Source organism: Pocillopora damicornis, chromosome 11, assembly GCF_964200805.1.
Source record: "Pocillopora damicornis chromosome 11, jaPocDami1.2, whole genome shotgun sequence".
Taxonomy (NCBI): domain Eukaryota; kingdom Metazoa; phylum Cnidaria; class Anthozoa; order Scleractinia; family Pocilloporidae; genus Pocillopora; species Pocillopora damicornis.
This window is the reverse complement of record NC_142680.1, coordinates 18,529,662-18,539,572: the sequence shown is the minus strand read 5'-3', so window position 1 is coordinate 18,539,572 and position 9,911 is coordinate 18,529,662. Positions and strand designations below refer to the sequence as shown.

Genomic DNA, 9,911 nt, shown 5'->3' with positions numbered 1-9,911 from the left:
TTGCCCTGGCCTAGCTCATAACATCAGATTCTGTTTTAAGGCGCCAAAACGACCGCTGACCAGCGAGTAATTAACTTCAAGATTTTCGTCACCAGACTTTTTCGGACTACGCAATGATAACAATCATAACAAACTTTTTTTTTCAGCTGAAGGAAATCACTACTAAGTGGACCTTGGAGAAAAGAGGGCTGGGAGGAATAGCAAATATTCCCCCCCTTCCCCCCCCCCCCCAAAAAAAAGAACAAAAAAAACAATCGTCTGTTTGGGTCTAACAAGGTGCGCACAGTTAAAAGGGAAGGGGTGATCTAGGATGGAGGAATTTGATACTTCAATGGTATTAATCTAAATGAACTGTACAAAAAATTACTAGTTGCTTGCCAGTCATTTTAATGGTTTTATATAGAAAATCCCTAAGAAATCTTGCTAATGTCCATGCCATACAGTGGAACCCTTATAATAACCCAGGTGGAAATCTTATTAAGATCTTGGAAGATCTTGTAAGATCTTGGAAGATCTTGTAAGAATCTTATAAGATGGCAATTAAGATAAAGATCTTACTAAGATCTTATTAAGAATTAATAATCTTAATAAGATCTTGCCAAATTTCTTGAACAAATCTTAACCAGGTTTGAGCATTGTAAGATCTTAAAAGATCTTATTAAGTTTATACAAGAATCTTGTAAGAATCTTGACAAAATTTTACAACACATGGGGATTAAGATCTTGGAAGGTTCTTAACAAGATCTTATTAAGTTTATTTAAGAATCTTGTAAGAATCCTCACAAAATTTTACAAGAAATGGGGGTTAAGATCTTGAAAGGTTCTCAACAAGATCTTATTAAGTTTATTTAAGAATCTTTTATCCTAAAAAAAATTTTACAACACATGGGCATTAAGATCTTGAAATTTCTTAACAACATCATATAAAGTTCACTTAAGAATCTCAGTTGTAAGAATCCTAATCTTTAAGAAAAGGAAGATCTTACAAGCTTCTTGACAAGATCTTGGTAAGTTTGTTAAGAATCTTAATAATTAAGTAAGATTTGTAAATGTAACATCATAAAGATTCTAGACAGGATTTCATCTAAAGTTCATCTAAGAGTTTTGTAAGAATCAAAATTTTAAGATCAGTAGGAATTTAAATGTTCTTGACAAGATTTTATCAAGTTCATTCCAGTACATTCTTGAGTAACTTGAAATGCTTATCCTGTTCTGTTCATAAGAGAGCATGGGGATGCATAAGGCTTGAAACCTCTCACAAATGATATGAAAAATCCCATGTCCAAAAGGGGATCAAATAACGTCAAGTAAGCTTCCATGGTATGGTGTGCAAATTTCAGACCCGAGAACACAATACACATGCAGCTGCTTTCTAACGAGGTAATTGTTCCACTGGAATTATGGTATCAACAGATTAAATTTGGACAGACTTTTCAGATTACATTTGATGATTGATTATGAAATATACTGAACAGCTAGTTTAAATAATCACTAATCATGTTCATAGGGAGTGTCTAGAAAGGGATTAAACCTTCCCATCTTTGCCTTGAACATAAAGACACCCATAGATAATGTCACCACATTCCACAAGCAAGAGACTTTCGCTGATATGGTTCAGAAAAAAAAAATGGCAGTATGCAGACAGATGGCAGAATGAAAAGATGTATTTAAAAAAAATTCATAGCTAGCTACTTGTAAAAATATTTTTCAAGAAAGTTGCACGAAATTTGTACTTTCACCAAGGCATTCCACGCCACAGCACATACGCAGAATTGCAAATTGTACACTTGATCGTTGTTGTTAACCGTTTTTGCATCATATCGTTTCGGACAAAGTTCGACAGAAATTCTACTTTGGTCGAGTGTTATCTGCCTGGTTGAGAAATTTAACTGTGCCTTACAGCCCTAAAGAAGAAGAATGATTTTGAGAATTAGGATTTTACCGACCAAATTCTTTACAATATAACTAACAAATAAACATCGAAAATTTGCAGACCGGTCAGATGGCAGAAATTAAAAGTATTTTTAAAAAGTTTATAGGTAGTTACTTACAAAATACTTGCGAGAGTTGCGTGACATTTTGTACTTCCACTAAGGCTCTCCCCAGTCTCCCGCTACGGCCGGCGCAAAATTACAAATTGTTCACTCGACCGTTGTTGTCAACCGTTCACGCGCCATTTCGTTTCGGCAAAGTTCTACAGAAATTTTACTTTGGTTGAGTGTTATCTACCTCGTTGCGAAATTTAATTGTGTCTAAAGCCCTGGCAAAGAATAATGATCTCGAGAATTAGGATTTTACAAGCCAAGTTCTTTGCAAAATCACTAATGTTACTGTCGCTTAAAATACAGAAAATGACGCAGTCGGTTAAAGTAACATGAGTTTACAGCACACCAGAGAAGATAAATCGCGTTTTGCTTTTCTTGTGAAAGAACACTACGATTACACATTCAAGGTTGCGATATCCTTGTTTTATTCTGTCACGTGAAGTGGCCTCAGGTGAATAGTTTACACATCTAAGCACATAGAAAGCACACGTATGATTGTGCACGACACTCGCTTCATAACTCAAGGAACGCATTGGTCTTGGTAGTTTAAGTATCTTGAGAAGATTTCCAAAAAAGCAACTAGTGCACGACTGCAACTGAAGCAAATGAAGGCAAATCATCCCGAAGGTAAGTGCTACTGACTTTTATTCATTAAGTTCACGTTATCAACATTACACATCTGCTGGAAGGTGATGCGATAGACTTATTTCTCGCACTTTTTAGATTCTTTTAGCATGGACGAAAAAAGTGACGATAAGTTTATGTAATTGCAAGGCCACGGTATTTTTATATAAGGCAAATCATAAAATCTCGTCAGGGTTCGATTTCGTCAGGAAGCGTTTTTGTTTAGAATTGAGTGGAAACTGACACGAGATGTAACGCTATCATCATCAAAACCCCGTAACGGCGGCTGCTAACCTTACTGCACTTGTAGCAATTCTCTCAAGTCAGTTTTAAAAGAGAGATTGTTCCGGATTTAAGTGTTGTAGGCAGAATCATCGTAGCTTCCAGTCGTCTCGCATGGAAATGGTTCACAATAAACAATTAATTTGTCTTCGGCTTTGCTAATAACCACTAGAAGTTAAACTAGAAGGGTGCAATAACGCGAAATCGATTATGGAATTACTTTATTCCCAAATAATGAATTATAAATTGCCACGTTCTACTTAAAAGTTTCCACTGATGATGATGATGATGAAAGCCAAACTGGGTTTGATTATCACGACCATGTCCACAGTGATGGGAATCTTCCCAAAGCAAACAAAAATTACCAAAAAATGGGAAGTTCTTCTGATGATGTAAGAACTCTAAATATTCAATGTTGGTGCATGATAGTTCATTTCCCCCCCTCCTTCAAGACTTCATTGACTTAGATGGCTTAAGGAAGAATTTTGGCACTGTTATCTTGTTAATTTTTACTCTAACACATTCTATACCTGTATTAATTCCATGCAACATTTTTTGTATTTTGTTTGGTTCTGTTTAGTTTTTATTTGTTTTGTTTTGTGAATGTGTGTGTATTTTTTTCTGGTTTTCATTTAATGCTGAGTCATGATTCCTTGCTTCCCTTTCTCACAATTTTCTTTGTTCTAAAGGTTAATGAAACTTAATTCAGTGGAGGGATTGCTCAACAAATGTAAACATTTTTTCAATTCATATTCACAGGAGAACCGGAGAAATAGGATCACCTGTAAAAATGATTTTATCCTGAATAAAGTAGACTTTGAGTCCCATCTTAATGCTACAAGCACAGAATGGGATAGAAGGGTGGCAACTCCTGATTGTAAAAAGGTAATTTTTCATTTATCAACTTTTTGTGGGAATTTGGAATAGCTGTTTCAGCAGTGCAAAGCGTAAACAAAGTTTGTTGGATTGGAGTTAGGCAGTACAAATTGCCAAGATTCATAACTGGGAACCTGTGCATAAAAATTTTGCTCTTAAAGATGATAAATTCTTGTTAAAGATAGTCACTACCTCCTTTTCTTTGCGTACAGATGAGGCATGATGGTGATCAAGGAGAACCATCGAGAAGCTCCTCCCCTCTACCTTACTAAGTACTCCTCACAATCAAACCAAGCTCCTATTACTCCTCTCTGGCAGGGATTTTAAAAAATACGCTCTCAAGGTTTTAGTATATTTTGTACCTGTATACAAATTACTATTTTCTTTTTTTCTTTTTTTCTTCCCACAGGAGCCATAAATCAGAAATTTGGTGATTCCCAAATGAATAAGAGGTGGTCTCAAATAAGGCTCTACTTGAACAAAAAAAATTGCTTGGATTCCAAGAGAAAAGTTCACAATGTAGAGGGCAATGTTGAATGAACTAAGGCTTGGTTGATATTTGTACAAAATTGAAATATTTGCAAATTTGCTTGTCAAGTAGCTGTCAAATTGACTAAAATGCCAACTGAGATGAGTGATAGTGAGCTTTAATTCTTTGAACACGTTTGCTGCAATACAAAATTTTGTTTTTTTGTTTTCATGCTTAAATTATTCTAAAAGAAGAAAAACCATTGCAGTTTGAATCAAACGAAGAACAATTTAAAACTGGGACATGCCTTTAGTTATTATGGCTTATTTGTTTAAGGATAACTATGGTAGTTCAAATCAAACTGTCAAATGACTCCAACAATTAAAACAATTGTTTTTTTTTAATTTTTAAAACACACCAAAGGGAAGAACAAGAACTCTTCTTGTACTGTTGTCATTTAAATCGTGCATGTTTACCAGTTAACGTTTCTTATCAAGATCTTTTTTAGTAATTAATTTCACAGTGTTGAGAATTTGCAATAAATTTTGCTTAATGTTGGATGAAGAAATTCTTTCTTAGTTGTGATCTCCATTCCTCAATCATCCAGTTACTGAATATTGCATAAACCATCAGTTACCTACTATGGTCTGAAAAAAATATGATACTTAAGAATTTTTACAGATTCTGCAAAAATTCTTGTAAGTTGTTTGAAAATCTCACAAGTTCTTGTAAGTTCTTTTAGAGATCATTAAGACATTGTTGAGAATCTTAACAAGTTCTTTTGAAAACTTGTGAAGGTACTTCATTAAGATTCTTGTCACAGGAATCCTACCAGATCTTGTAAGATTCTTGTAAGTTTCTTACTAAGATACTTATCAAGATTCTTAGTTAAGAATCTTATAGAATCTGGTAAGATCTTGTCACAAGATTCTTACAAGAATCTTGTAAGATCTTGTCACAAGATTCTTACAAGAATCTTGTAAGATCTTGTCACAAGATTCTTACAAGAATCTTGTAAGATCTTACAAGATCAGGTAAGATCTTGTCACAAGATTCTTACCAGAATCTTGTAAGATCTTACAAGAATCTTGTAAGATCTTACAAGATTCTTGTAAGAATCTTGTGACAAGATCTTACAAGATCTTGTAAGGTCTTACAAGATTCTTAATTAAGAATCTTAATAAGAATCTTAGTAAGAAACTTACAAGAATCTTAGTAAGATCTTAATAAGATTTCCACCTGGGAAAAGGAAGAGCCATGGGTCTCACAAAATATGTTCACAATATTATGAGGTTTTATTACATCAAGTTTTTTATATATATTTTACTTTTACTAGGGTGAAAAATGCATTGCATCATTCGCTAAACTGAGGACTTCTTTATTTACAGGTATACAGGTAAATCAAGGTTCCACTGTAACAGGTTGCAAATAAAAACAAAATTAAGTTTCCAACAAAAGCGCAAGTAATTAATAAGAAAAATTACAATTTTACACTGGCTGCGTAATGTAACCATTGAGGGCCTGAGAAACCTAAATTCTGATAATAAGCACTGGGCCAACATTTTCCTTAAGCGACTTTTTGGTGGGCTTATTTTTGTTAATGTTCAATTATTCATTTAATTTTTTTTAACATTTCCAGGACTTATCAGAAGTTAAAAGCAATTTCAATTTGATGCCTTGGCCTTCACCAGCCACCTTCAACAAATTAAAAAAAGTAAAAGTCAATAAAGGTATGATGATGAAAAAAGAACTGCAATGGTCTATATCTATCAAGATATAAAACTTGAACATAAAATAAACTATGAATGGTATCAATCTAATAAGCACTAAAGCTAACACTGCAATTTGCGTGTAAGAGGACAGACCACAAGGACATGTTCATCTTGGAGAATGTCAGTTGCTAGTATAAACTTTCCACTGATTCTCTGAATTGGAATAAATGTTGATTCACCTTCAGGTTCAAAGAGATCTTTGCACCAGACCTCGACAGGAGCACCTAAGGAGTATCTTGATGGGTGAGCTTGAAACCAACGTACAGAAGCCAAAACAGAGGTCACATAATGTCCATTTACTTGTACATTTTGTTTCATAAAATAATCAATAACACCTGGTCTCAAATCAGCTCCAGAGGTGTCAATTGTGCCACCAAGTTTACACCACCTTGCCAACACAAATGCTGATCTATCTCCTCTTGATTTAATGGAGCCAAAGAGATCACCATTGAATTTACAACAAGCATAACATTCAAAGTGAGTCGTAACAGAGGTTTCATCCAGCCCATCCAAAAACGTAGCATAGGATTTCTTTAGATGGGGAAGAACATCTACATCTATAGTGTCTCTTGAGTATGGTCCACAGCATGTGTACAAATAGAAACTGCTCTCAAATTTGCCACCAGTTCGCACATGACCAGTGGACAGCACATAAGCTTGGATAATTTCTCCAGACACCTGGTCCTTCTCAGTTAGACACTGTTCTTGAAGACTTCCTGATTGTTTTGAGTACAGTCTGTTAAGCAGAGGTTTAAATATATCTTGGAACTCAACAGCAAAGGCAGATCCTTCATAAACTGACTTGATAAGAACTTGCGCATTAACTGTATCTCAACAGCACGTTGATTGGTTCCGTACTCGCCAAGAATTCCATTATAGTGCTCAAAGCTGAACAGCCAAAATGAATACACAGGTCCATAATCCAAGACACACTCAACAAGATGGGTATGCAGATGTATGTTTGGAGTTACTCTGTGTTTGCCATACAACTGTTCAAAACCCTGGCAAAACTTCAAGAGGTAGGAGTGGGCCAGCAATGCTTTTGTTTCTGTAAGAACAGTAGAGCACAGGCAAGAACAAGCCATGACAAAATTACGCCACACTTCCATGTCACTGCTGGGCAAGGCATTCCACAAGGCATGTATGAAAAAAAAGAACTGTAAATGATTTCCACTAATTGGCTGTGAAGCCCCCATAACTGTTCTGTATTTTCTTGGGCATTCTTCCCACACTGGCGGGAACTTTAAACTTGTCCATTTTTTCTTGTATCTGTTGCAAGTTATTCTTGTCTTCTCTGGATCTAACTATACATTCTTCATAAAATGCTTAGCTGTCCCAGTAAACAGATTGTGCATTGGGTCAATAATGTGAAACCGAACACAATCAAAATAAGGCAACAACATTAATTCTGTATACCTTGTTCCAAACTGCTGTTCAAGGTTTGCACAGTCACCAGCAGTTGTTTGGTTCAAGATCTCCTGTGCTTGCAGTCTGTGCTCATTGTTACTCCTTGGAGGGCATGGTTCAAAGCCGGAAAAATCAATTTTGGTACCAACTGAGCCAGGGAAAAATTTCTTGCATTTTGAACTGCCTATATTTGATCCATAGCCAGTAAATCCACAAACCTTTCTCACTGCTGGGATGTCGCAGCCAACACAAAGAAGAGCAGCATGGAATTTGGCATTTGTAGTTGACCCATGTGCCTTGACACTTATGCCATCTTTCCACAGCACATTCAGTTCAGCTACGAGGGGCTGTAAGTATGGATTAATGTTGTGTTTTGGTTCGTGGGGCCCAGGGATCACACCAACTAAGAAAACATTTTCTGGTTTGAACCTCTCAGTCCTGGGGAGGTTCATCAGAACCATATAGAGCACTCCAACACTATACACTGAATGCTTGAAAGGCTGGAACCAGTCAACATTGAGCATAAATGCATAGTTCCTCTGTGCTGCCAAAAATGCTTTCCCATCCACGTTCTGCCATTCCTTCCAGATACATCCATCAAAGATATCTGCAAGGAATCCATCAGGGATACCCCTGCTTTGCCATAATTCACATTTATCAACAAATCCTGGCCTTTGAAGGAATTGACAGAGATTGTCAATGATGCTGTTATAACAGTACACTTTGTGTGGGTAAAGCTTAGTCCCCCCACTCTTTAAGGAAACTTCTTTTAAAAGTGGTTCACCACACTTGGTACGGCGGAAATGTTGCCGATGGTTTGGAAACTGAACAAAAGTACACTTCTTGGTGACTTTTCAACCGCAAACCAGTTCATAGCAGTCATCAAAATTGTACAAAGTGTGACACTTTGGGCACACAATGTATTTAATAAATCTGTCTTTGTCCAGTCCCAGTTGCTTGCGTAGTAAATGGACTGACTTTGGGAACAGCACAGCAAAACTTGCAACAACTGGAAAGATTGTACCCATGGAATCAAACATTGCCCTCAAAAAAGTAAGAAGTATTTCCAATGCATTGTCAGATAATGAAGAAAATGAAGACCAAAGGCACAGGAAAATCAGAAACCAACGAAGAAGATGCTTGAAACTTCCATTTATTCTGGATGTGTTGTTAACATCCACAGAGGGTAGTTGACCCTGATTTTGGGGGAAGTCTTATCAACATCCTCACCAGGCAAATCCCACACTTCTTTGAGTAATGCGTGTGGCATCCTCTCATGATAAATAAAGTCATTCTCTGAATCACTGTCATCAAAACCATGAACTAAAAGGTAATCTTCCTCTTCTAGATTGTGGATAGGAACACCATCCAAACCTGATAAGTTTAAAAGAGTTATGCATCTGTTATTCTGCCCACATTTTTTCAAAAGGTATGCCCACTTCAAAACTGATAGCAGTTGGTGTGCTGCTGTTACAGTATACCTACATGTAGTGCTGAATGGACCATGACAAAATGAAAAATACAGTCAAGCCTTGATTAACTCACACCTCCCAGAAGGGGACAGGAACAACTTCTAAAATACAAAGGCACACTATGAAAGGGACTTGGCCCTTGACCCCAACTAATTTGCATTTTTTTTGCAGGTGGAGGCAAGAGGACTGCACAATTATTGTTTTTCTCAAATATCAAATCCACTTTAAACATAGTTTGTTTCTCAAAATTCTTTGTTTGCCCTTATACGATGAAAATAAATACCTATAAAATTAACTGGATAATTGTTAAATAATGTATTTCAAATTTGAAATTTAAGTGAGCATAAACTTTGAAGTGGTCTATAGAGCATTAACACCCTTACTGGTTATAATAATACTGTGGCGATATTTCACATTAGTTTGCTAGTTTTAAATATTTCTTTCTGTTTCATTCAGAATAAGAAGCAAAGAAAATTTATTCTGTGCTACTTTTAGCTACAATGCATTGCCTTGTTTACTATTGACTGAGCCCTAGTCGTAAAGGGAAACCCCCGTTTTATAGTAACTTTACAAAAAGCAAGGTGTGATTCTGAAAATGACAGTTAGGCAATCCTGTTTGATTCCAGTAACCTGTCCCACTAGAATGTGCATCAAAGTAGCGTTAGCCTATACATACAATGATATACCTGGTTCAGAAACGCTGCCTCCATCACAACTTGCCATTGCGACTGGTCTTTGAATGCAAACATCGTGCAACTGGTTCACTTCTTCAGCACACACGTCAACATCTGCAGGATCGCTTCTTTCCTCATCTGAAGACTCTTCTTGAATCTGTCGAATGTTCCATTGACCACTTTCTTTGTTGTAGTAAAGATCTAAATGCTGCCTATACGTTCTCGTAGAGACGAAGTCTTGGCAATGCTCGCAGAATTTTCGTTTAGTCGACGACATTGATCGCCAAGAA

General features: G+C 36.3%; 1 protein-coding gene, 1 long non-coding RNA gene and 1 pseudogene across 3 annotated transcripts in view; 1 reads left to right on the top strand and 2 right to left on the bottom strand.

The window, feature by feature from the left end:
* LOC149037948 (uncharacterized) overlaps positions 1-9,911 on the bottom strand; it is a 96,217-nt gene that overhangs the window by 74,187 nt on the left and 12,119 nt on the right. The gene's annotated exons all lie outside the window — the stretch shown is intronic.
* Positions 1-9,911, top strand: part of LOC149037949 (uncharacterized) — an 84,422-nt gene that overhangs the window by 67,230 nt on the left and 7,281 nt on the right. The gene's annotated exons all lie outside the window — the stretch shown is intronic.
* Positions 5,659-9,898, bottom strand: LOC149037951 (uncharacterized; annotated as a pseudogene). The gene is made up of 2 exons (XR_016180862.1): positions 9,634-9,898; positions 5,659-8,849 (listed from the first exon to the last, which is right to left on the bottom strand). The product of XR_016180862.1 is annotated as an uncharacterized LOC149037951 (transcript).